Source organism: Hypanus sabinus, chromosome 6 (genome assembly GCF_030144855.1).
Source record: "Hypanus sabinus isolate sHypSab1 chromosome 6, sHypSab1.hap1, whole genome shotgun sequence".
In the NCBI taxonomy this organism is placed as follows: Eukaryota; Metazoa; Chordata; class Chondrichthyes; order Myliobatiformes; family Dasyatidae; genus Hypanus; species Hypanus sabinus.
In genome coordinates this window covers 175781893-175803379 of record NC_082711.1, presented here as the reverse complement: position 1 = coordinate 175803379, position 21487 = coordinate 175781893, and the positions used below count along the sequence as shown (strand labels likewise).

Sequence of the window (21487 nt, the reverse complement as noted above, 5' to 3'; positions counted from 1 at the left end):
TCTATTTAAGAAGGGAACAAGGGAAAATCCTGGGAACTATAGATCATTGAGTCTCACGTCAGTTGCAGGGAAATTGCTGAAGAAAATTCTTAGGCATATGATAAATAAGCATTTGGAAATCCATGGCCTAATTAGGGAAAGCCAGCATGGCAAGTCATGCCTTACTAACTTGACTGAGTTTTTTTGATGAGGTGATGAGAGAGATTGATGAGGGTAGGGCAATGGATATTGTCTACATGGATTTTAGCAAGGCATTTGAAAAAGTACCTCATAGGAGACTAATTCAGAAGATTAAGATGTGTGGGGTCTGCGGTGAATTGGCCATTTGGATTCAGAACTGGCTTGCACATAGAAGACAGAGTAGTTGCCGAAGAGACTTATTCAAACTGGAGGTCGGTAATTAGTGGAGTTCCACAGGGATCTGTGCTGGGACCTCTGCTGCTGCTAATGTATATAAATGTAGATGGTTAGTAAGTTTGCAGATTATACCAAAATAGGTGGAGTTGTGGATTGTGTAGAAAACTGGCAAAGAATAGTGTGATATAGGTCAGTTTTAAATATGGGCAGAGAAATAGCAGTTAGAGTTTAACCCAGATAAATGTGAGGTGTTGCACCTTGGCAGGGCAAATGCGAGGAGGCAGTACATTGTTTTGGGTAAGGTCCTTAAAAGTGTTGCTGAGCAGAGAGATCTTGGGATCCAAGTTCATAGCTCCTTGAAAATGGCTATGCAGGTCAATAACGTGATTACGGAGGCTTGTAGAATGTTTGCTTTTATTAGAAGAGGTATTGTGTTCAATAGTCAAGAGGTTATGTTACAATTTTATAAAACTCTGGTTAAACCACATCTGAAGTATTGCATACAGTTCTGGTCACCCCACTGTAGGAAGAATGCTGAGGCTTTGGAGAGGGTGCAGAAGAGGTTTACCAGAACGTTGCCTGATTTAGAGTGTATGTGCTATCATGAGAGGCTGGATAAACTTAGGTTGTTTTCTTTGGAGTGCCAGAGGCTGATGGATGATCTGATAGAGGTTTATTAAATTATGAGAGGCATAGATAGGGTGGACAGAGAGCATCTTGTAACCAGGGTTGAAATGTCTAATACCAGAGGGGATGGACTGAAGCTGAGAGGGGGTAGGTTCAAGGGGGATGTGAGGAGTAAATTTTTTTACTCTGAGTGGTGGATGCCTGGAAAATGCCTGGTTCAGCGCAACACTGTGGGCTGAATGGCCTGTTCCTGTGCTGTACTGTTCTATGAAAGCTAACTTGGATTCACCAAGTAGGGTACCTGGAATCCAAGTGGTACTCTGGCCTTAACTGCAAGACTATTTGAGCGCAAGAATAAAAATATGCCACCATCACATATGAGTCTTGAGTGCTGTGTACAATTTTGATCTCACTTCCTAAAAAGGTATGTTTGCCATATAGACAATGTCCCCAAGATTTGAGAGACTAATTCCTGGAATGACAGATCTGCCATAAAAAGAGATTAAGGAGGTAGGCCTCTGTTACTGAGAGACCAAATACATACAATATTATGGAGGACTTGGTAGAATACATTCAGGGAGGATATTTTCATGGCTGAACTATGTCTTTATTCCAAAATAAGAAAGCAATTTGGGACTGAAATCAAGAGTAATTTAAATCTGAAGGGCTATGAAGACTAGTCATTGATTGCATTTAAAACTGAGATTAACAGATTTCTGGAGAAATTAAGGGATTAGGTAGAAATATGCTGGGCATTGAGAGAAAAATCAGCTGTGATCTTATTGGATGACAGAGCAGGTCAAGTGGCCAAAATACCCCATCCTACTCCGATTTCTTATATTCTTTTATTCACTTCATATTTCTTATTTTAAATGTCACTTAGTGTAATTTACATACATAGATGTGTCTTTAACAATCTACATATTTGCACTTAAAAACCCCCATTTCTGTAATCAGGATCTTTAAAATGTGACCTTTATGATCTGAGCAAAAATAAAAAATTAACATCACCACCCACTGAAAATCACAGCACTACCAGTAAAGGCAAAGTTTATCAGGTTTTCTAATGTCACTCAGTTTCTTTTGACCATATACTGTAATTCTTCTTTATCATACCAATAGTCCAGAGTTTATATTTAAAACAATACATTTTGAACACTTTTTAAGACAGCATAAATCTAATGAATGGCTGTCCAGCATTTCTATTCGCCAAAAGTTTTTGTGGCCTAAATGCAGAGTAAAAGTTACAATATCACTGGGCCTGCATCCTGCAATAAACAGCAGATCACACACCTCCAAATAATTTATATATCTAGCAGTAAGAAAATTACTTATTGATCAAAACTTCCAATTCATGACATGCAAAGGTGACACAATTGTCCTAACTCCTGCTGCACTAATGCTCTTCTCATGGATTTGCTGAGAACTTCTAACTTTGCATTCCTGCATTCACTACAGAGCTATTTTACAAGAATAATTAAATACCTCAATTACAGATTTCCATTCTCCAAATGTATTGGAATCTGCTGCAGAAACGGTACATGTTAAAATCAAATATCCTAATCTGGAAGAACATCTCTGTGGTTGCCCAGAAATTTTTGATTTTAATCTGTACTGACTGCTTCATGCACTGACAGCAGCTTATATCTACATAATCAAGAAACTGGGAAACAAATCATTTTAATTAACCAACAACTTGTATTATATAGCACCCCTGAAACATCTCAAGGCATTGCATATTAAAATACACACAGAACCACACATGGAGAGATTAGAATACTGACTTCAAGTTTGGTCAGGAAAATTTTAATAAGTATCTTAAAGAAATAAATGTAGAGAATTAGGCACAACCTTTAGAACTAAAATAAAATCATTTCAATAAAGTGGCTTCCAAGTTTAAATAAAAATACAAAGCATTTTAAATATTTGAAGATATTGTGAAGGATACTGGTTGGTTAGGAACCAGAAAGAAACAAGTAAGAGAAAGGGAGTTGTGAAGGAGGTGGAAGAACAAGGCTGGTGATGGAAAAGCAGGTCTGATGAATCTCTAACAGACAGAATTATGGGACCTGCAGAATTTAAATTCAAGAAAGCCACCGAATTATTGTAGGAAAATTCAGTTTTAGAAAGATATTTTTCCACCTACTGTTACTCCCCAGAATGCAACACCAGACCACTAGTATGACTGACTCTTTGGTTAGTAGTTTAATAAATGGCCAAACAAGACTGCACAGTTCACAACGCTGAAATGAGTAGACATAACATACAATATTTTTTTTAAAAATCAACCTGACAAAAGAAATAAAGTTGTTTCTTTGTAAGGTTATTTTAACTACTTGGATATTTAAGTCATCTAACCTATATGCATCCAACTGATAAAGACTGCCTATCAGAGTTGACTGAGTACAATTAGAGACTCAACATTGGCTTAAATGAGGATGTTGATATTGGTTCAACAGTACTGCCAATTAGAGCACTTTGCAGAGACAATGTGGTTGATGCCTCTCCATGTGTTTTGAGATGGCTGGTGTAAACAATTCATGTCTGAGAATCTTTTTTGACACCAGGGAGACTATATGCTTGCACCAGATTTAAGAACTTAATCTTCTTCATATTTCTCAATTTCTCTTAACCTATCTAAGGCTAAGCTGGAACACTGTAGGCAGTATGGCTTTCATCAATAACATCTGCTTTCATTAAGAGGTGGTTTCCAAGATATGCAAAATGGTTCTCATTTCCTAAGGCAATAGGATGGGGGGGGGGGGGAGAGGGTTTGGAAAAGGACCATTGTTTTGCAGATGTTGAATGCAAAACGCATTCTCCTGTGTTTCAGTGAACAAGCAGAGGTTGACTTGGAGCTTACCCTTTGAATGTGTACCCATGCAATGTGTAGCTGCTTGATTGCGAAGTTGGGATGAACTTATTTCTAGAGTGGTGGCAATGTGTTTTAGTTGCCTTACACTGCAGCAGGAGAATTTTTCGGAGATGAGGCATTGAGATGAAAAGATTGAGAAACATGATGAGATAGTAACATAGCCTTACTTGATATTTATCTTCATGAGCTTGGGTTTTTGGTCAGTTAATATCATAGACTGTATACCAGCCTACAGATGAAAGACGGAAACAAATTTTTGAGGGAGATGCTCCAGTCACTCTCATATAGAGAAATAGATTGTCTCCTTTCTCGATGAGGGCCATGATTATGGTCCCTCTAAATTATCATGACATATAATCTTTGTAGATATGTGATTCATGTATAACATCCGGAATAACTTGGAGAATTATTCCAATGCATCTTCCAATGCATAAAAATTCAACAGTTATACATGAGGTGCAAATATCCTTTGTCCTATCTGAATTCATCTGAGCAATGTTTGTTCTTTTCTAGACAAATTAAAATAATGTGCTTTATTTTTGGCTTTAAGAAGTGGTTGTTTTTATTTGTAAGCTGCTTTGATAGAACCTTAAATAAAGTTATGACAGGGTACAGATTTTTCTCCAGAGCTTGTCTTGCAAATTCAATCAGTTCACAGGAATGTTATCAAGAACTTGGTAAAATGGCAGACCAGAGTTAGTTTTTGAATCTGGTTACTTTGTACCTATCACAATGTTCAGAATAATCACAAAGCAAAGCAGTGGTATTTTAAGTCGACAGAGGGCCTTAAGTGTAATAAAAAATTCAAGCAAATAATAAAATCCATTGAGAGAAAGAAAAATGTTAAAACAATAATACTATTTTTTAAGCTAAACAACACATTACTCCACAAGCACGAGTAAAATTAAGTTACTGACAGTGAGGTGAATCTTGAAGTATTAAGTTCTAGGCAATGATTTAAAAAATAGTAGAATGAAAACTCTGCAGTGGAAGGGAGAATCAGGTAATCAATTATACAGAATTCAACACTGGGCCAAGCAGATAGGCATGACAATAGGTTAATGGAGTCACATGCTTTAACACAGAACAGATTGCAAAAGACTTAAGGATCATCTCCAGGCTGACATTCATACAGCCCACATATATGAATGAATGTTTAGGAAACTAGTGTGTCAAACTTACTGGCTGCTGCAGGGCTGTGTGTTCCATATGAGAACTCAGATTTCTCCAGCAAAAATTTTAAGATCAGAAGTAACATGTTAAATATTGGGTTCTACACTTAATGACTCAAATTTGAAAAGAACCTCCACCACAGATTTACTAATGTAAGAGGGTGTGTAAGGTGGGGGGAGGGTGGGAGGAGACTGGGTGTTTTGATGCTATTGTCGCTGTTTTTTCTTGCAGGGGAGGGAGTGGAGGATTTTGGGGTCTGTGAGTATTGTTTCTTTTTCTTTATGTATTTCTATCCGGAGAAGACAAATATTAGAATTGTATTGTACATGCATACTTTGACAATAAAATGAACTTTTGAACCCAATAGGCTCCAATATGAGTTGGGAGTTCCAGAACCACACACTGCCTGCAGAAGGTAAAGTTGTTTATTCATAAGCCATCTGCCTTCCATGCTCCTCCTCCTTCTCCTTTCATTCTCTTTCTTTTTTCAGTCTTTTTAGCTTCAAGAGCAGAATGCTTCCATTTGAAGTCAGCCACTGCCTCGCATGTGTTGTGACTCTATTGAGAACAATTGATTGCATACTCCTGCAGCTTGTAATCTCCACACCAGTTTTCTTGACCACTGAACTAGGTGATTTTGGATTTGAGTGTTAGTTTGGCGGGGGGGGGGGGGGGGACTCCATTTTTTGATGAGCATACAGTATAACAAGAATTTAACCTGCTGTAGACAGCAAGTCAATTTCTTGATAATTTCCATATCCTGACTTTCAGTAAGATCTACTTCTGGTAAAATGGAGGTGTGTTCGGATGCAGAGGCCTTTTGGGAGACACCCAAAGGAGTTTCTTTTCTTTTTTTAAATTGCAAGACAATGCTGGATTCCAAGAACTTCGGGTACTGCAGGTCTACCCCATCAGTGATCTGCTTTTTGGCAGAGTTGCTGGACGATGCAGACCTTGTTGCTGCCTGCCACAGGAAGGCATCAGAGTTGGTGTATGAAGGCAGCATGCAGTGTAATTGTGGGAGATTTTCTTGAACATTTCTCTTGCAATTGCAAGACACTGCAAGCCTCTTTCCCTTCTTTGGTGATGCAACAGATGGCAGGGTAGCTGTCCGGGAGGGGAGATGCTAGAGCATGGCATCCATGTTCATTTGGGGGCTGGCTTCTCCCACTGGAGCTACCCACACCCCCCGTGCCTGATCAGTGGAAAGACAAGCTGGATTGCGTGTGTGTTCATCTACGGACTGCTGGGATCTCCACCATCAAGTTGCAGGACATGTCACTCAGGGACTTACGTTTTTGCACTCACTATCTTGAATGTGCTAAGTATGTTTTATAGCTTGGCCCCAGAGCAAGGCTATTTTGTTCATCTGTATTCATGTATGGTTGAATGGTAATTAAACTGCAATTTGATTTGGTTTGATTGACATCTACTTTCTTAAAGATTTCAAAATATTGACATTTCCCTAGTCCTTTGGAATTTTCTAAACAGGCCAGATATAATGCAATTGCGAGCTTATGTACCAGTTCTTTACCTAGGAGAATTTAGATTTATGGCCTTCTAGCCTAGTTTTTCTAGGTTTGCATGATGGCACATCTGACTTCTTTAAGGATAAAATGATGATGGGGTAGAGGAAGAGTTGCAATTCTCTACTAGAACACTGAGATGGATTCCACAGTGGCAGTTAATTCACTGTTTAGGAGAGTTTCAAAGTGGTTCTTTCACCAACTTTGATGCCTTTACTTCCCTTATGGAGCATCATCCACAAGAACTTGGGCATAAAAAGCCTTTGCTTGCTGGGGAAAAAAAACCCATGTTATGTTTTGTAATCTTGATTTCTTTGGCCTTTTCTGGCCATCACTTATGCAATGACCTTCCTTCATGGTTCAGTTTTAAGTTGCTGACGCAAGTCTTTCTTCCGCATGAGATGATGTTTCATCACATGCAGTGGCCTTTTCTTTTTTAATCAATCAGGGCCTGAATGTCAGCATCATTCTTCATCATCCAACCACGGTGATGATGGAAAATATAGCTGATACATAAAATATAACTGATGCAAATTTGGAAATTTTCATTATCAACATCAACTGTATACTGATAAACACATGAAAGAAAAGAGATTAAAACCCTATTGGGTTCCAGGATATAGAATCACCAGAGTGATATCTGACAAGAGGAAATACAATTATTGGGAAATACTTGGGGGAGAAAGGTCTTTTTCACTATAAAAATACTGATTTTAGTAATATGATTAAAAATGCTTTAATATGAAATACTGGAGCAACAAAAAGCACCTGACTGTCCCAAGGAGTTAATCAGATTAAGAAACAGTATCATTTCAATAAAGGATTCTATGTAAGAGATTTAACACATGATACAAGAGAAATTTCTTTAGGTTAAGCAATTGAAGCAAAAGTTATGATTATATTATTCAGGAGTAAAGAAAATGCCAAAGGAATAAAGAAACAGTGTGAAATGTGATCAGATCTATTTGCTTATCTATTTGTATAGAATTAACTTCAACAAAGACTGTTTAGATTAAATATTTAATTCTTCCATATTGAAATGTCTATGTAATTCAGTATATTGGTGTACTCTTTATTTATGCCTGCTTTATAAAGAATTCAGTCTCTGCTTCATTTTGTCATTTGGTCTGCCAGAATTCATATAATGGTAGTAGAGCTTCAAAACAATGATTAAAAAAAAACAAACTTAACAGTGTAAGTAACACTCTGCAGCAATACTTTTATTACATTCAAGTTGTTGAGAGCCTATAGCTTTATTTAACTATAATTCTACCATGTTTATATCTTAGGATAAGCTAAAATAATTCTTGGGACAAAGACTGATCTGAAAACTCTTTCCCACACTCCAGTCTTCATTATTTTGCTTCTGTGTTTTCTCCATGAATAAGAATAGCAGCAAAATGAAGGAACACTCTGCAATAAACTGAAAGTGGGTCAAAGAAGATCAAATTTAACTTTTAAATTACCATAAAACTTACCAGATTTTAATATGTGAGACCATTAAAGACTTCTGATGCTAAATTCCTATGGAACCATATAGGGAAAATAATTTTGTTTCTTTAATCATTAATCTCTTCCATCTCCGTGGTACCACATGCATTCCTCAATTTAATATATTCTATAGTATTCCTTCATCTGAGATCAGGGGTTTAAAAAAATGATCATCAATATTTGACATCTTGCAATTTATAACAAAGTGACAACATCAACTGTGCAACAATTAAGTAATGTTAAATCAATTAAATATGTTTGCATTTACACTATTTTGTAATAAAATTCATGTTCTGAAACTTGTTCACAGCATTGTAAATGCAGAAGTACAATAGTAGGGAAACCTTAATTGCTATTCCACATTCTTTTCAAAGGAATGTGGATATAAAAATACAATTAAACAAAAGCCTGAAAATTTTGACATGGTCACTTCAAAATACACACTTTCTGAATTGCATTCAGAGTCATTCTCAAAGACTCCTAATTGAATTAATTCCTTCAAAGTATACTGAATATTAAATAGGCAAATTGGGCATTCTGCAAATTATTTACTCCAAAAATAGTGAAGCAATACAGAAATTTCCTTTGTCTTCCATGGGTTAACTATTGCTGATTAATTAATGAAATAATTAAGACAAGCTTTTTAAGGTCATTCAAATGCCTAACCTCTATCAGTATGGTACTACAGAAATGCATCAGACTTTCTTAAAATAGAAAATGCTGGAAATAAGCAGATCAGGAGAGAGAAATTGTTAAAAGTATCAAATTAATATCTTTGTCAGATTTATAGTATCTGATTTTTTTTCCTTTTCAGCCACATTATTATAAGAAAACAAGAAAATGGAAGCTGGAGTAGGATACCAGACCCTAAAGCCTGCCCATCATTAAATATGATCATGGTTGGTTTCTGCTGGCCTCAACTCCTCTTCTGTGCCATTTCACCATAGCCCCCAATTCCTCTATCTTTCAAATATTTATCTATCACATCCATAAATATATCTAATACGATCTAGCTTCCACCATCCTTTGGGACAGAAAATTCTAGAATTTCATCACTCTCTAGCAGAAGAGATTTTTATTTAATTCAATGTTAAATGACTAGCCTCTTAACTTGCAAATTTGTTCCCTTGTACAGGACCCTCCCACAAGTGAAAACATCCCAAAATCTATCCTGCAAAGTCCCCTTCTGATCTTACATGTTGTTCAAAACTCCAAAGAACAGAGACCCCAGCTTCTCTTGATAAGACAACACACTCATCCCAGGAATTAGCCTGGCATATCTCCTTCAGATTGAATCCCATGTCACTATATCCATTTTTTAATGTAGAAGGATCAAAACCAAGGACAGTATTCCAGGACTGGCCTCACCCGATACAGCTGAACAAAATCTTCCTATTCTTAGACTCCAACTCAAACGTGCTATTTGTTTTCTGAACTACTTGTTGGACCAGTTTTTAAGATTTGTGCACTAGAATACCTATATTTCTCTGAATTTCATTCACTTGTTGTCTCTTTCTCTGCACTTAGACAATAATGCACCTTTGGATTCCTCTTGTTGCATGATCACACAACTTGGAATACATGCTACAGTACATAGGATCAAAAGAACACCCAAATTCCCAACACAAGAGGAGCATAACCTCTACTCATGGAGACATTAAGGCAGAAATTTAAACACAAACTGCATTGCAGATGCTATGGTCAAAGCAACACGTACAACATGCTGGAGGAACTCAGCAGGTCGGGCAGCATCCGTGGAGACAAGCAGTCAACGTTTCAGGCCGAGACCCTTTGTCTGGACTGAAGATGGGAGGGGGCAGGGGCCCTATAAAGAAGGTGGGGGAGGGTGGGAGGGAGAAGGCTGGTAGGTGCCAGGTGAAAGACCTGGTGAAAGACCAATCAGAGGAAAGATCAAGGGGTGGGGGTGGGGAAGCAGGATAGGCAGGAAAGGAAGGAGGAATGTAAGGGGAAAGCACTATGGGTAGAAGAAGGCAGAATCATGAGAGAGGTGATAGGCAGCTGGAAGAGGAGGCAGAGTGAAACTGGGATGGGGGAAGGGAGAGGGAAGGAAATACCAGAAGTTGAAGAATTCAATGTTCATGCCAAGGGGCTGGAGACTACCCAGATGGTATATGAGGTGTTGCTCCTTCAACCTGAGTTTGGCAAACTTCATATAACTCATACACCCACAATAACAATAGAAGAGCATCACAGATGACTGGTTATCCATTCATTGGTATGAAACAGCCAAATTAATCCTACCAATTTGAAATTTGACTTCTCATGCTGCATGCCAAGTAAACTTAACAATAACAAAAGCATTTTGCAGTTTGCCACTAGATTTCTATTGAAAATTGACTGACAGTACATTATTTTTTGTTTTAATGAGAAATCCTTCAATAATACCATTTACTCCAATATATACAGATTGAATACATTTGAACTTCCTATGAGAAGATTATAAAATTCCAAGACACCGGGATAGTAGGAAATAATTAGACATATGAAGTATGCTAACACTGAAAGGAGCAAATCAGATATCAGAATTTATAGCAAGATAATTTCAAGAGTACTAAACCAGTATGCCTGAGTGTTCCACCACATGGACTAAATCACACATGCTTATATTCAAAAGCATTTAGGCTGGAGGAATTTACAGAAATAGACTATTGTGATGTCATAAGATCTGAAATGAGGACATGAATTTTCTAAATTCATGGTGGAATACTAAGACATCATTTATAAATGAGATGTAAAACAGAATCAACCAGAGAATTCTTGATGGGTCTGTGAAGTAGAGCTCAGATGAGCAACCATTCAAAAAAAGAACAAACAAGACTTTAGCAATTTATGGTAGAAGGCAGAGATAAGCATTGCTTTAGATGTGAAAATAGGTGGATTAGTTGGGCTTTCAGAGACCAGACTGCACATAACTGGAATGAACAAGCTTTTAGAAGATTGCAGGAAGAGTGAAATTTATACTTTATTTGGTTTGGAATTCAGCTCCAGAAGTGAGTTTGCATGTCTTAATGACTTTTAAATTGTACTTGTAATTGAGCAATTATGTTAACTGCTATGAATCAGATTTTGTAATAATACCTCCTTGAATTTATTGGCATCATTCATGTAAGCAAATCTCACACCCCTTATGTCCCACAGCAATCTGTATTGATCTCTATTGACAACACAGCAGCACCCTGGGGATGTAATAACATATATCCATTTACATATGAAGTAGGATTATGCACCATTTGCACATGCATTTGGCATTTTTTTTCATTTTTTCAATATTGAGACTACTGACACAGCATCTACATCACAAATAGAAACACTGCCCCACTGTGCTCCTTCATATCTCTTATGTCATTTTGCATTTTCAATTGGAGACCCAAATAGGATGAAATAAGCACTTCCATAATGCTAGTCCAGGAGCGCATTCTCTTGTACTCCCAGCTCTTGACCCAAAATACACATGGCAGAATCTTAAAGCCTTTTCTCACAGACAAGATCAAACTATATATTCAAAATAGACAACTGGTCATGCCTTGTGCTTCAAGGGACAATCAGAAATCTTCTTCAGGCCACTTCAGTTCCAAGTAGACACAACTATTTATTACAGATTGTTCTAAATTTTACCAAGATATTACCATATTTATTACCATAATTAAAATCAATACCTTAAATTTTGAATTTTAATTATGGCAATAAATTTAATTATACCCATAATAAAAATGTTTAATATTTCACAAAAAAATTGCACATGGCAATAGTTATGACTGAATACATTTCATTCATTGCAATAAAAAGAAACTAGCAGATGAGTGGATGATCGTACATTTAAAATTGGTCATAAGAGGATGAGAGTCAAAAAGAATTGCCTTTTTTTAAAAAAGGCAGTAAGTTGTTATATCAAGATTCAACTACAAGAAATGGTTGCAAAAGTCCCAAAAAAAATGGTAACAAAACTAATCACAGTAAACACTTAATTTTCACATATTTAACATCAACTGTTTTACGAAATAATGAACAAAACCACAGGTTAAGTTGTCTACCGCCATCTGCATCCAACAGTTTTGCATCCAACCCTACTTGATCTCATCTTCATTACTCTATACATCGGGAAACATCGGGAAATTCCAGGAAGACCTTCTTCGTTGCTGCTGCTGCTGAGGTCCGGGACTCTGCTGGGAAGAACAGGCCCCCAATCCTCGGGGTCGCGTTGCTGATGGCCGTTGGCGGAGCTGTCTTAATACGCTCAACAGAGGATGGTGCTCGGAGAAGCTGGTTCGACGGACTCAGGTCGCTTTTGGTGTGTGCTGCGTCTGCGAGGCTGGTTTCGATGGAGCTTCCATTGTGTGCTGCATCTGCGAGGCTGAGTCGGGCGGTGCCTTGGAAGTCCATAGTGGGGGTATTCCCTTCTGCCACCGGCGTGGGATGGCGAGTCTGTCGGGACTCTGCAGACTTGTGGAAACTGTGGTGATTTCTTTTGAACTTATAGTCCTTTAACATCTTGGACTATTTTTACTGTGCCCATAGTCTGTTTTTTTTAATCAATTATGCTATTGTTTGCACTGTTGTAACTATATGTTGTAATTATGTGGTTTTGTGCAGGTCTTGTAGCTTTAGTTTTTGGTCTTGTTTTTGTCTGGTGGATTTGGAGCTCCTTTCCGGGGAACATGCTAGACGGTAGTGCAATATTAATATGCAGCAGCCTCTCCGGACTCTGGATTGGGGATTGCCAAACATTATGTGGATTTTCTGGTGTAGTCTGTTTTGTCAAATGCTTTTGTGATATCATTCTGGGGGAACGTTGTCTCATTTTTTAACTGCATTGCATTTGTGGTTTCTAAATGACAATAAACTGAATCTGAATCTATATCTGGGGGGTTACTTCTATTCTTTGGAAGAATGTCAACAACAAAGTTGTTACTTGTCTGAAAATAATATCCTTTCCAAATAATTTGGTGAAATGGTCAATAAACCAGATTACACTACCGACAAGGTGGCCACTTTAAGAAAGTGAACTCTTCAAGGATCACCATCATTCTTATTATGTGTGTTACGAACCCCGTAACTGGGTCACTTACCAGCAAAGATAGGGAGGTCTGTTGAAGTCTGATGGTACTATTTTTAACAGTTTTTTTTAGTAAAAATACACAAAAATAATATCAATGCAAACATACAGATAATATACATCGTCAATACTAAATCTAAAAGTGCAGGTATAATAATAATCAATAAGAAATAGCTCTATTGTTGTCTAGGGGATAATGTATTATCCGATGGAAATATAAAAGTCACTCAGTTCATGCAGGCTGCAGCCTTGGGGACTGCTGTATTTCAATGGTTGGAGAGAGAGAGAGATTTTGAGAAACTTGCCTATTCCTTTTATGATTTCTATCCATTGGGAGTCCCATTGGTGTGGCTGTTCACTTGTGGCCTCTCCTTTAGCTAAAGCCGTTCTTCCATGGTGAGGCCGCCAATCCCAGGCAAAGGAAGGACACACACGAGCCCCCCATCGGCTGTTGCTATTAAACACTGTCACGGGATTTCTAGCGTTTCTCCTGGTGCGTCTAAAGGGGTTGTTCCCCAGACCCTCTTTTATCCTTACTCACGGGGTCTCAGATGTAAATCAGGTTGGGATGATGCAATCCCTCAACCAGCTCACTCTGGTCGTCTCCTGAGGGGCTTCAATGAATAGTGCAGTACTCAATACACAATTCCGTCTCCAAGAGACAATAGCCGTTATCAGGGGTTTTGTTTTCGCTGAGGCCAGGACACATTCCAAACCTTGTGGATTCTCTCTCGTTTCCTGGGTTCCAGACCCGAATTAATAGCGATCTTGTGATTCTCAAAAAGGAGGGGGCGACTTTGTACCCTTCGGCCCCTCAGAGTTGTGGCACATTCGTAACATGTGCTTTATACTTTTTTCAGACAACAGTCTCTAAAGCACCAAACACAAAATTCTGGAGGAACTCAGCAGGGCAGGCAACACCTATGGAAGAGTAAACTGTCACTTTCGCACCAAGAATCTCCATCAGGACCTGATGAGGGATCTCAGCCCAAAACAGTGACTGTCTATTCTTTTCATAGATGCTGTCTGGCCTGCTGATCTCCCCCAGCAATTTGTGTGTTACTTGCATTTCCAGCATCTGCGGATATTCTCTTGTTTGTGGGTCTCTAAAGCTCTTCTTAGTTGAATACAATTCTTGAGGTGGGTATCAGAATTCAGGTCCACATAGCAGCTCCAATCAAAAGAGAAATTTGGATAAACATTTATCTGTGGTCTAAAATACAGGTCTTTTTGACAAATAAATTTTAATTTCCAAGTATGGTGTCTCTCATCAAAAAACTTGCATCCCTTCTGGGATATATCTGCATTAGATTTAATATGAAATCACAGCATCAACATGCTGCTGGATCCATCATTTTGACTGGTAGTATCAACACTGTCTAAAGTACTTGGGTTCATCTGTCGAACAATTTTTGGCAGGAACTCAATACAATAAGCTTTAAGGCTTATCTGCAACATTACATTGCAAAGAGTTTCAGGCAAAACCTGGAACGCTTACTGAAATGTCATAATTTGCATAGATAGAACTAACATACACCTATTGTATCCACCACCAGCTAGACTTGAGATAGGCCTATTTTTGAAAAAGATAACAGAATTCTTTCCAGAAGGAAGTGGTTAAAAAAAAAGATAAATTGAGATAAGTTTATGCACTTCCAAATATATTATCTTACAAAGATCTGGATAGAGCAAAATGAACAGATTCAGAGAGAATGATGTTCAAAATGAGGAAAGGTGTTAAAATATGAAAAAAACAACTATTAATTATATTTTTAAAAGTAGTAAGCTATATAGCCATACTTAATTCAAACTTGCATTCCCAAAATGGCAAAAATGAAAAATTTTCAATGCAAAAAGTAAGAATACTTTCTTCCATTAGGAGTTTGAGGGGATTTGGTATGTCACCAAAGGCACACAAATTTTTACAGATGGGTTGTGGAGAGCATTTTACCTGGCTACGTTGTCGTCTGGTATGGGTGGGGGTGGGGGACTACTGCAGAGAATCAAAATAGGCTGCAAAGAGTTGTAAACTTCGTCAGCTCCATTATGGGCATGACCCGCCATAGTATTCAGGACATCTTTAAGGAGCGATACTTCACTGATGTAGAGAAGGGTGCAAGGAGCACCAAATGCAATGAATGACTAAATAACCCTGACAGACTCACAAGTGAAGCACTGCCTCACTTAGAAGAACTCTTTAGGGCCCTGAATGGTGATGAGGCAGAAGGTGGAGCCACTTAGCATAGATGCAGGGATAAGCTCCAGGAAGAAAACAGGTTTGGGGGGTGGGAGAAAACAAGCTGACTAGGTAGTCGCGGACAGAGTAATCTCTACGGAAAACAAGAGGGGGTGGAAAAGATGTGCCTGGTGGTAGGATCCCATTAGAGATGGCAAAAGTTACAGCAAATTATGTGCTGGATGCAGAGGCTCGATGGTGGTACATGAGGCCAAAAGAAACTCTATCCCTGATATGGGGTGAAGGCAGATGTGTGATAAATGGAGAAGATGACAGCAGCATTAATTGCGATGAAAGGGAAAACCCATTTCTGAAAAAAAAGAGGACATCTTGGATCTCCTGGAATGGAAACTCTCATCTGGAAAACAGATGTGGGCAGAGGTGGAGGAACAGAGAATAAAATCCTTTTGAGTGACAGGCTGGGTTGTCAAAATAGTCCGGATTATAACCAGGTTTTATTTAAGTCTTATCTAGTTTCAAATCTTGCTTAAGAACTTGTCAAGGTCTCCCAGAGTCTGAATCAGCATACAGACTGATAGATAGGCTATTTTAAATGTACAGAAATCAACCATATAATGATGCATTATCATTGGATAGAACAATAGAATTTTACAAAGAAACCAACAGATCAAGTGCATAACAGCTTTTTGAAAGAGCCATTTTGACCTACCCCAAGCAATTTTTTTTAGTGATATTGATTCACTTTATTGAAAGAAATTATAGATTTTTATCAGATTATAACATCAAAATCCTATGCAAAAATGATTCTCTCGACTCTCATTTGGTAATGCAACCAAACCTATAGGAGCCATTAACATTTTTATCTTTTTTGTGCTGCGAGTTTATTATGTTTTTTGTGGAGTGAGTCATGTGGGTAGGGGGCATTGCAAAAGTGAAGAGTTTTAGTTATGAATTAATTCTTTGTCTTTAGTCTGTTTGAGCTAGAGACAGCTGAGAATAATATCTTTTTTGTTAACAGCTTAATAACACTTAACTTTGTTTAAAATTTCTTAATTAGATTTAATTATGTTGAAGAAAGCTTAAGTACATTTATTACACTAAGACTTTATTTTGTTATATTGCTAGTTTAAATTTAGTTTTATCACTTCAAGGTTGTTTGTTTTGCTAGTTTCTTAATAAAGGATCAAATATATTCTTTGACTTTGAAACCTTGTTTTGAATTAAATGGAAGGCGCAACATACAGGATTAACCACCCTCCCTTCCACCTGGGTTTAGTCTCCAAGTGGTATTGGATTGTTCAAGTATCCACTACAAAACCATCCCGTCAAATTACAATCTGCAGTGGACAGTAAGGTATTGCATTTTATCTTAAAATCATAACTCTGAACAACTTAAGCTTTGCTCTGCTCTACACTAATCAACATTGCCCTCTTTTGTTATTACACAACAACACCCTAAATCGTGCTCCTTATAATCCTTTTCTCAGAAATAGAAATACAACTTTTTGCACAATGAATTGTCTATCCAACCATCCAAATCAGATTACAGTATAATTCAAAACAAGGGACAGCACTAATCAAAATATTATTCACAATTCTACTGTTATGTTTCCGGTGATTTATTTTCAAATTGTCGGATTATTTACTGCTATCCTGTAAGGTTAATATTTTAACAGTAAATAGTTCTATCATCCCTTTATTACTTGTTTGATTAAATCTGATTATTAGGAGCTCCTTACTATACAGGTTTTCACAGTTAAGAGAAACGGTTTGTGAAGTATTACTGCTTGATTCCATGCAGACATCTTCATCTAATTCAGAAAAAAGCTAAAGCTCAACTCATGTTTTATCCAAGTCTCCATTTTGTGCCAAGAGTATGAGGAAACTTAATGATCTGCTCTGATCACAATCTCAAAGAAGAGACATGCTAATCACATCAATTTTGTAACTACATATGATTGTTGACAAAAGGAAGGTTATGTCATTCAATCAACAGAATGCAATAATGCAGAAACAATCATGGTTTTCTTCAGCATCTTCTGACAAAAAGCTACAAGGCTTCATCATTAGATAGATTTACATTTCATAGGATATGAAGCTATCCTGAGATTTCCTCATCTACCATCTTTTTTCCTGTTATCTCTTGCATTTAATATTCAATACTTTCAATCATGCATTTTGAAAATTACTTTAACACAAGAACAATGTGCATTTAACATTCTACAGTATAAACATAGTAATATGGCTTTGAAAAAGCAAAATATTCCAAAGCAGACCATCAAATTTTACCCCAGCTTAGACGAGCCTACCAAAAAGGTAGAATACAATTCCAGGATTGAATGGTTTGGCATATGAAGAGCATTTGATAGTTTTGAGCCTGTATTCAGTAGAATTCTGAAGAATGAGGGGTGGCCTCATTGAAACCTATCGAATGGTAAAAGGCCTTGATAGAGTGGATATAGAGAGGATGTTTCCTATCTAAGACTAGAGAGCACAGCCTCAGGATTGAGGGGCGTCCTTTTAGAATGGAAATGAGGAGGAATTTCTTTAGCCAGAGAGTGCTGAATCTGTGGAATTCTTTGCCACAGGTAGCTGTGGAGGCCAAGTCTTTATCAACCTCTGCTTTAAATATGCATAGATTTTTGACTAGTCAGGACATGAACGGATACAGAGAGAAGGAAAGAGACTGGGGCTAAGAGGAAAATTGGATCAGCCATGATGAAATGGCCTAATTCTGTTACTATATCTTATGGTCTTATGGCCAAATATAAGGTGCAGCTTAAGAGGGAAGGAGACACAAACGTTTAAACAAAAATCATACCATGATTATGTTACATTTTCAACACAATAATTCAGTTGCCTTAAGTCCAAGACAACTGAAGGTAAAATGAAGTAATAAAAATTCTTCATAAGTAATTTTGTGATTTTTTTTCATACAAAATATGGGTCAGGGCACAATGAACATATACAGATTAGCTATAAATAAATATATTTGCCTTAATCATGTATGTCTTGAGGTTTAGTTGTAATGCACGGACCTTATAGCTCTGTAATTCACTAGTCACTATTGCACCTGGCATGCTCAACACAAAGTTATTTTAAATAACTTTAAAAAAATTAATAAGGTATCTGAAACAAAATTTTTTGAGTGGTAATAGATAGTAAATTAAACTGGAAACCACAAATAAATTATGTCAAAGCAAAAATGTCAAAAGCTATTGCAATAATGTACAAAGCGCAAGATTTGTTAAATCAGGAATCTTTGTATACATTATACTGTTCACTTATAGTCCCATATATGACTTACTGTGTAGAGGTTTGGGGAAATACACAAAAAAAAACACAAATTCAATTTTTCTACTCCAAAAGAAAGTTATACGAATTGTAAATAAGACTAGTTATAATGAGCCAACCAATCCACTATTTATTCAACTAAACACTTTAAAATGCAGAGATTTCGTAATCTTCTTATGTCGATTCGGGCCTAGGGGGCCGGTGTCAGGCACAATGACGGACTCTCCACTCCTCCTTCTGACTCATCAGTGTGTTCAGTTCATTTACATTAGCTGTAATGCTGTAACACACACCGCTATCCTCTAGGAGTGTGTTGACCATAGTCTTGGGAGGACGCCCAGGTTCATTCTCCCAAGCTTGGGCTCCCATGTGATGGCCAGGCTGGCAAGTAGCTCAGGATGACGTAGACAGTGCCCCGCTAGTTGCAGTCTTCTCGCCTCGATTTTAGTAGTGAGCATTGGTAGGTTGTCACAGAGCTCGACGTTCGTCATGTGCTGTTGCCAACTCATGTCAAGAGCCATCCCGAGCATTCGTGTATAGCAACCATCTACTGACTTTCACATGGTTTTGGTGAGTATTCACGTCTCGCAACCGTATGTGAGAATGGACTCTATGACTGCTAAGAAGATCCTCTTTTTGAGCCTTCTGATCAGGTTCAACCTCCAGACTTCCTTCATGTCATCCATAACCTTCCATGTCAGGGGAAAGTAGTTGTTTTTCAACTTTTTATGGAAACAAACTATTTTTAAGTATTTATTTTCCAATATCTGTGCTTCAGAGGTGGAGCCAGTATTAAAGGCCTCTAGGTAAATTTCCCTTGAAAAGGTGGTGGTGCCCTTTATGCCCTTCTCCAAATTCATAGGTACTTGTAATCTAAGACTCTCTTAATGGCATCATTCTTTACAGTTTTGAGAGTACCTTCGACAAAGTTGAATGTCATGTACTCTGTCCTTTTAGCATTTAGGTGAAGTCCAACTTTGCTGAACTCAATTTCCACTTATGTCAGTAGCTGCTGTCTTCCTCCATCTGGTCAATGAGCAGGACTATGTCATCTGCAAAATCGAGATCTGTGAGCATAACTGGTTTGACCCTTTTGGTTCGTCCTGGTTTTATGGTAAAACCAAGCTTGTCATGATCTTTGGGAGCTTGACGTAGAGTGTAATCAAGGACGATTATAAAGACGTAGGGTGCCAGAGTGTCTCCTTGCAGCACACCAGCTAGGAGCTCGAACACTGCTGTTTCTCCGTCTGGTGATACAACTTTTGCCATGGTCTCTATTGCTCTCAGGAGACGATCTGGCACTCCGTAAGCTTTCAGGATCTTCAGCATTTTACCTCGGTGAATGGAGTCAAAAGCTTTGTGAAAATCGATGAAAGTAAGCTATCGGCTGGTAGGTTGTTCTTCTTGACTTCCTAAATGATTCTACGGAGAGCAAGTATTTGCATTACTGTTGTGCACTTCTGCTGAAAGCCATTCTGACTGAATCTTAGCTTAGGGTCAATGGCGGTGCGAATCCTGTTCAAGATCATCCAATTGTATAGCTTTGCTAAGATGCACGTCAAGCTGATAGCACGGTGGTTATTGTCTTCATGAGGGATCCAGACTTGGGGACAGGGATAATGTTTGAGAGTGACCACTGTTCTGGTTTTAATTTTAAAATAATACAAACTATGTATAAAGTAAAAAATGGACAGCTACCACAAAGTATCCAAGGGTTGTTTAAAATGAGAGAAAGTCAACATTTGAGAGTAGCATGTATATTTCAAAAACAAAGGATAAGAACAAATGTAAAAAAATCATTGTATTTCAGAGGGGTGAATCTACAGAACAGTTGTAAGAATTTAAAAAAACATGCACTATACTTAAGTTTTAAAAATTATTTAAAAATTATTTAATGAATAAATATAAAATACTTAATTTAAAATGAATGGAGGTAATGTAAATAAATGATATTTGAATGATTTTGTGTTACAAGATTATGAATTCTTCTGTTTTGATGTGCTGATTGACACCAAATATGTTGTTGTATAAGTAGGCATAATAAGCTGTAGCTTCAGCCCACACCCTTTCAGTCTGTTTTAAAGAATATCTATGTTTTTGTTGTAATTTTGTCCTACGAAATCATCATTGTGAATTATGCTTTTTGTTATGTTTGTATTGACCGAAATAAATTAATTTAATTTAATTTCAAAATAAACCTAGAAACAACCATTTGCTACTTGAAGACAAATTCAATTTTGGTAATCAGTTTCCTTTGTTAGCTGGATAGTACCCTGATTAACTCTGCAAGTTACTTTTGAATTAAACAAACTGCTACCGGTCACCAACCTGGACAGTATTTCTAACATGTAGCTTTCTGTAATCACACAGAACTTGAAAATGTCATCATTTCATCACAGTGTGGTATGCAAGCTGCACAGCCACTGAGCGACAAGAACTGCATCACATGGTGAAGGCGGCCCAGTGAATTGTCAGGATGGAGCTCCCAGCACTGGACACCATTTATTCCAGCAGACTCAGGAGGAAAGCAATCAGCATATCCGGAGACACCACACACCCCGGCCACTCCCTGTTTGACCTGTTGCCATCCAGCGAAAGGTTCAGGACACTAAAAGCCAGAAAAAATAGACTGAGGAACAGCTTCTACCCTAGAGCTGTGGCCTCCATCACACCACTCCCACAGAACAATGACTGAAACTGTGAGCACACACAAGGACTCAAATACTTGCACTAATGGCACTTTGTGCATTACTGTGGTATTCTGGTGCTGCTGCAACTTATTTTCTGCTACTTAACTATTTAATAATGTTTTTCTATTACTGTCTTATTTTTATCTACCGCTTTGTTTGGTTGCCTGAGAGGAAGCCAAACAG

The 21487-nt window shown here is 37.7% G+C and overlaps 1 protein-coding gene across 1 annotated transcript in view; it reads right to left on the bottom strand.

Moving 5' to 3' along the window:
- Positions 1-21487, bottom strand: part of brip1 (BRCA1 interacting helicase 1) — a 257110-nt gene that overhangs the window by 93623 nt on the left and 142000 nt on the right. The window lies entirely within an intron of this gene.